The sequence below is a fragment of the Lithobates pipiens genome, unplaced genomic scaffold, assembly GCF_037356315.1.
Source record: "Lithobates pipiens isolate NorthernLeopardFrog02 unplaced genomic scaffold, aLitPip1_a1.2 Scaffold_3, whole genome shotgun sequence".
Classification (NCBI taxonomy): Eukaryota; Metazoa; Chordata; class Amphibia; order Anura; family Ranidae; genus Lithobates; species Lithobates pipiens.
This window is the reverse complement of record NW_027507790.1, coordinates 206,412,320-206,418,319: the sequence shown is the minus strand read 5'-3', so window position 1 is coordinate 206,418,319 and position 6,000 is coordinate 206,412,320. Positions and strand designations below refer to the sequence as shown.

The 6,000-nt window shown below is 51.2% G+C and overlaps 8 non-coding genes across 8 annotated transcripts; all 8 read left to right on the top strand.

Moving 5' to 3' along the window:
* Positions 1–455: 455 nt before the first annotated feature.
* LOC143941581 (U1 spliceosomal RNA) lies at positions 456–619 on the top strand. The gene has a single exon (XR_013264265.1). It is a non-coding gene; the product is annotated as a U1 spliceosomal RNA (small nuclear RNA).
* A 575-nt stretch (positions 620–1,194) lies between these two features.
* LOC143941580 (U1 spliceosomal RNA) lies at positions 1,195–1,358 on the top strand. Its single transcript, XR_013264264.1, has one exon. It is a non-coding gene; the product is annotated as a U1 spliceosomal RNA (small nuclear RNA).
* A 574-nt stretch (positions 1,359–1,932) lies between these two features.
* On the top strand, positions 1,933–2,096 carry LOC143941579 (U1 spliceosomal RNA). The gene has a single exon (XR_013264263.1). It is a non-coding gene; the product is annotated as a U1 spliceosomal RNA (small nuclear RNA).
* A 575-nt stretch (positions 2,097–2,671) lies between these two features.
* Positions 2,672–2,835, top strand: LOC143941578 (U1 spliceosomal RNA). Its single transcript, XR_013264262.1, has one exon. It is a non-coding gene; the product is annotated as a U1 spliceosomal RNA (small nuclear RNA).
* A 575-nt stretch (positions 2,836–3,410) lies between these two features.
* Positions 3,411–3,574, top strand: LOC143941577 (U1 spliceosomal RNA). Its single transcript, XR_013264261.1, has one exon. It is a non-coding gene; the product is annotated as a U1 spliceosomal RNA (small nuclear RNA).
* A 575-nt stretch (positions 3,575–4,149) lies between these two features.
* Positions 4,150–4,313, top strand: LOC143941575 (U1 spliceosomal RNA). Its single transcript, XR_013264260.1, has one exon. It is a non-coding gene; the product is annotated as a U1 spliceosomal RNA (small nuclear RNA).
* A 575-nt stretch (positions 4,314–4,888) lies between these two features.
* Positions 4,889–5,052, top strand: LOC143941573 (U1 spliceosomal RNA). Its single transcript, XR_013264259.1, has one exon. It is a non-coding gene; the product is annotated as a U1 spliceosomal RNA (small nuclear RNA).
* Positions 5,053–5,627: 575 nt separating this feature from the next.
* Positions 5,628–5,791, top strand: LOC143941572 (U1 spliceosomal RNA). Its single transcript, XR_013264258.1, has one exon. It is a non-coding gene; the product is annotated as a U1 spliceosomal RNA (small nuclear RNA).
* Positions 5,792–6,000: the final 209 nt, after the last annotated feature.

Genomic DNA, 6,000 nt, shown 5'->3' with positions numbered 1-6,000 from the left:
GTGGTGTTGTTGTTTCAATGCTAGTACACTGTGCAGGCCTTCTACCATGGTTCAGCGCGTCAGCCACTCACTTGTCCTGATTCGACCCATATCTGGATGATGCATGCTTTCCATAGCTCTACGCGACGGGACAACAGGCCTCGTTTCACAAGTGGAAGCTGCGTTGTGCCTGGATGCTTCGTTGCCGCCCCTCTATGCAAATATATATATGTGCTGCTGTAGCGTAGAATGAGAGACTGCTGGATACCCTTGCATGCATGAAGACATTTCAGAGGCTTCCTGGGTGGGCTACCAAAACGAAACCAATAGGCCTGACTGTTGACAGGGATGGTGTGCCTTGCTGATGGAATAGCTCCGATTGAAGCTAGTTTTCCAGCAGGCACCCAGAAAGCCCCTCCGTAACCTGGTGGAGGCGTACCCCTGACCGGGGGGTGCTAGAGTGACGATTCCAACTCATACTTACCTGGCAGGGGAGACACCATGATCACGAAGGTGGTTCTCCCAGGGCGAGGCTCGGCCATTGCACTCCGGCTGTGCTGACCCCTGCGATTTCCTCAAATGCAGGAAACTCGACTGCATAATTTGTGGTAGTGGGGGACTGCGTTCGCGCTTTCCCCTGATTATTCCTAGTTCAAAGACAGACAGCTTAACAGAAGAAACAGCCTTTGTCGTGTTGTTTTTTTTGTTTTTGTTTTTTGACCAGGTTTCCTCTAGCACCTGTTCCTTTCTCAGGTATGCAGTGGTGTTGTTGTTTCAATGCTAGTACACTGTGCAGGCCTTCTACCATGGTTCAGCGCGTCAGCCACTCACTTGTCCTGATTCGACCCATATCTGGATGATGCATGCTTTCCATAGCTCTACGCGACGGGACAACAGGCCTCGTTTCACAAGTGGAAGCTGCGTTGTGCCTGGATGCTTCGTTGCCGCCCCTCTATGCAAATATATATATGTGCTGCTGTAGCGTAGAATGAGAGACTGCTGGATACCCTTGCATGCATGAAGACATTTCAGAGGCTTCCTGGGTGGGCTACCAAAACGAAACCAATAGGCCTGACTGTTGACAGGGATGGTGTGCCTTGCTGATGGAATAGCTCCGATTGAAGCTAGTTTTCCAGCAGGCACCCAGAAAGCCCCTCCGTAACCTGGTGGAGGCGTACCCCTGACCGGGGGGTGCTAGAGTGACGATTCCAACTCATACTTACCTGGCAGGGGAGACACCATGATCACGAAGGTGGTTCTCCCAGGGCGAGGCTCGGCCATTGCACTCCGGCTGTGCTGACCCCTGCGATTTCCTCAAATGCAGGAAACTCGACTGCATAATTTGTGGTAGTGGGGGACTGCGTTCGCGCTTTCCCCTGATTATTCCTAGTTCAAAGACAGACAGCTTAACAGAAGAAACAGCCTTTGTCGTGTTGTTTTTTTGTTTTTGTTTTTTGACCAGGTTTCCTCTAGCACCTGTTCCTTTCTCAGGTATGCAGTGGTGTTGTTGTTTCAATGCTAGTACACTGTGCAGGCCTTCTACCATGGTTCAGCGCGTCAGCCACTCACTTGTCCTGATTCGACCCATATCTGGATGATGCATGCTTTCCATAGCTCTACGCGACGGGACAACAGGCCTCGTTTCACAAGTGGAAGCTGCGTTGTGCCTGGATGCTTCGTTGCCGCCCCTCTATGCAAATATATATATGTGCTGCTGTAGCGTAGAATGAGAGACTGCTGGATACCCTTGCATGCATGAAGACATTTCAGAGGCTTCCTGGGTGGGCTACCAAAACGAAACCAATAGGCCTGACTGTTGACAGGGATGGTGTGCCTTGCTGATGGAATAGCTCCGATTGAAGCTAGTTTTCCAGCAGGCACCCAGAAAGCCCCTCCGTAACCTGGTGGAGGCGTACCCCTGACCGGGGGGTGCTAGAGTGACGATTCCAACTCATACTTACCTGGCAGGGGAGACACCATGATCACGAAGGTGGTTCTCCCAGGGCGAGGCTCGGCCATTGCACTCCGGCTGTGCTGACCCCTGCGATTTCCTCAAATGCAGGAAACTCGACTGCATAATTTGTGGTAGTGGGGGACTGCGTTCGCGCTTTCCCCTGATTATTCCTAGTTCAAAGACAGACAGCTTAACAGAAGAAACAGCCTTTGTCGTGTTGTTTTTTTTGTTTTTGTTTTTTGACCAGGTTTCCTCTAGCACCTGTTCCTTTCTCAGGTATGCAGTGGTGTTGTTGTTTCAATGCTAGTACACTGTGCAGGCCTTCTACCATGGTTCAGCGCGTCAGCCACTCACTTGTCCTGATTCGACCCATATCTGGATGATGCATGCTTTCCATAGCTCTACGCGACGGGACAACAGGCCTCGTTTCACAAGTGGAAGCTGCGTTGTGCCTGGATGCTTCGTTGCCGCCCCTCTATGCAAATATATATATGTGCTGCTGTAGCGTAGAATGAGAGACTGCTGGATACCCTTGCATGCATGAAGACATTTCAGAGGCTTCCTGGGTGGGCTACCAAAACGAAACCAATAGGCCTGACTGTTGACAGGGATGGTGTGCCTTGCTGATGGAATAGCTCCGATTGAAGCTAGTTTTCCAGCAGGCACCCAGAAAGCCCCTCCGTAACCTGGTGGAGGCGTACCCCTGACCGGGGGGTGCTAGAGTGACGATTCCAACTCATACTTACCTGGCAGGGGAGACACCATGATCACGAAGGTGGTTCTCCCAGGGCGAGGCTCGGCCATTGCACTCCGGCTGTGCTGACCCCTGCGATTTCCTCAAATGCAGGAAACTCGACTGCATAATTTGTGGTAGTGGGGGACTGCGTTCGCGCTTTCCCCTGATTATTCCTAGTTCAAAGACAGACAGCTTAACAGAAGAAACAGCCTTTGTCGTGTTGTTTTTTTTGTTTTTGTTTTTTGACCAGGTTTCCTCTAGCACCTGTTCCTTTCTCAGGTATGCAGTGGTGTTGTTGTTTCAATGCTAGTACACTGTGCAGGCCTTCTACCATGGTTCAGCGCGTCAGCCACTCACTTGTCCTGATTCGACCCATATCTGGATGATGCATGCTTTCCATAGCTCTACGCGACGGGACAACAGGCCTCGTTTCACAAGTGGAAGCTGCGTTGTGCCTGGATGCTTCGTTGCCGCCCCTCTATGCAAATATATATATGTGCTGCTGTAGCGTAGAATGAGAGACTGCTGGATACCCTTGCATGCATGAAGACATTTCAGAGGCTTCCTGGGTGGGCTACCAAAACGAAACCAATAGGCCTGACTGTTGACAGGGATGGTGTGCCTTGCTGATGGAATAGCTCCGATTGAAGCTAGTTTTCCAGCAGGCACCCAGAAAGCCCCTCCGTAACCTGGTGGAGGCGTACCCCTGACCGGGGGGTGCTAGAGTGACGATTCCAACTCATACTTACCTGGCAGGGGAGACACCATGATCACGAAGGTGGTTCTCCCAGGGCGAGGCTCGGCCATTGCACTCCGGCTGTGCTGACCCCTGCGATTTCCTCAAATGCAGGAAACTCGACTGCATAATTTGTGGTAGTGGGGGACTGCGTTCGCGCTTTCCCCTGATTATTCCTAGTTCAAAGACAGACAGCTTAACAGAAGAAACAGCCTTTGTCGTGTTGTTTTTTTTGTTTTTGTTTTTTGACCAGGTTTCCTCTAGCACCTGTTCCTTTCTCAGGTATGCAGTGGTGTTGTTGTTTCAATGCTAGTACACTGTGCAGGCCTTCTACCATGGTTCAGCGCGTCAGCCACTCACTTGTCCTGATTCGACCCATATCTGGATGATGCATGCTTTCCATAGCTCTACGCGACGGGACAACAGGCCTCGTTTCACAAGTGGAAGCTGCGTTGTGCCTGGATGCTTCGTTGCCGCCCCTCTATGCAAATATATATATGTGCTGCTGTAGCGTAGAATGAGAGACTGCTGGATACCCTTGCATGCATGAAGACATTTCAGAGGCTTCCTGGGTGGGCTACCAAAACGAAACCAATAGGCCTGACTGTTGACAGGGATGGTGTGCCTTGCTGATGGAATAGCTCCGATTGAAGCTAGTTTTCCAGCAGGCACCCAGAAAGCCCCTCCGTAACCTGGTGGAGGCGTACCCCTGACCGGGGGGTGCTAGAGTGACGATTCCAACTCATACTTACCTGGCAGGGGAGACACCATGATCACGAAGGTGGTTCTCCCAGGGCGAGGCTCGGCCATTGCACTCCGGCTGTGCTGACCCCTGCGATTTCCTCAAATGCAGGAAACTCGACTGCATAATTTGTGGTAGTGGGGGACTGCGTTCGCGCTTTCCCCTGATTATTCCTAGTTCAAAGACAGACAGCTTAACAGAAGAAACAGCCTTTGTCGTGTTGTTTTTTTTGTTTTTGTTTTTTGACCAGGTTTCCTCTAGCACCTGTTCCTTTCTCAGGTATGCAGTGGTGTTGTTGTTTCAATGCTAGTACACTGTGCAGGCCTTCTACCATGGTTCAGCGCGTCAGCCACTCACTTGTCCTGATTCGACCCATATCTGGATGATGCATGCTTTCCATAGCTCTACGCGACGGGACAACAGGCCTCGTTTCACAAGTGGAAGCTGCGTTGTGCCTGGATGCTTCGTTGCCGCCCCTCTATGCAAATATATATATGTGCTGCTGTAGCGTAGAATGAGAGACTGCTGGATACCCTTGCATGCATGAAGACATTTCAGAGGCTTCCTGGGTGGGCTACCAAAACGAAACCAATAGGCCTGACTGTTGACAGGGATGGTGTGCCTTGCTGATGGAATAGCTCCGATTGAAGCTAGTTTTCCAGCAGGCACCCAGAAAGCCCCTCCGTAACCTGGTGGAGGCGTACCCCTGACCGGGGGGTGCTAGAGTGACGATTCCAACTCATACTTACCTGGCAGGGGAGACACCATGATCACGAAGGTGGTTCTCCCAGGGCGAGGCTCGGCCATTGCACTCCGGCTGTGCTGACCCCTGCGATTTCCTCAAATGCAGGAAACTCGACTGCATAATTTGTGGTAGTGGGGGACTGCGTTCGCGCTTTCCCCTGATTATTCCTAGTTCAAAGACAGACAGCTTAACAGAAGAAACAGCCTTTGTCGTGTTGTTTTTTTTGTTTTTGTTTTTTGACCAGGTTTCCTCTAGCACCTGTTCCTTTCTCAGGTATGCAGTGGTGTTGTTGTTTCAATGCTAGTACACTGTGCAGGCCTTCTACCATGGTTCAGCGCGTCAGCCACTCACTTGTCCTGATTCGACCCATATCTGGATGATGCATGCTTTCCATAGCTCTACGCGACGGGACAACAGGCCTCGTTTCACAAGTGGAAGCTGCGTTGTGCCTGGATGCTTCGTTGCCGCCCCTCTATGCAAATATATATATGTGCTGCTGTAGCGTAGAATGAGAGACTGCTGGATACCCTTGCATGCATGAAGACATTTCAGAGGCTTCCTGGGTGGGCTACCAAAACGAAACCAATAGGCCTGACTGTTGACAGGGATGGTGTGCCTTGCTGATGGAATAGCTCCGATTGAAGCTAGTTTTCCAGCAGGCACCCAGAAAGCCCCTCCGTAACCTGGTGGAGGCGTACCCCTGACCGGGGGGTGCTAGAGTGACGATTCCAACTCATACTTACCTGGCAGGGGAGACACCATGATCACGAAGGTGGTTCTCCCAGGGCGAGGCTCGGCCATTGCACTCCGGCTGTGCTGACCCCTGCGATTTCCTCAAATGCAGGAAACTCGACTGCATAATTTGTGGTAGTGGGGGACTGCGTTCGCGCTTTCCCCTGATTATTCCTAGTTCAAAGACAGACAGCTTAACAGAAGAAACAGCCTTTGTCGTGTTGTTTTTTTTGTTTTTGTTTTTTGACCAGGTTTCCTCTAGCACCTGTTCCTTTCTCAGGTATGCAGTGGTGTTGTTGTTTCAATGCTAGTACACTGTGCAGGCCTTCTACCATGGTTCAGCGCGTCAGCCACTCACTTGTCCTGATTCGACCCA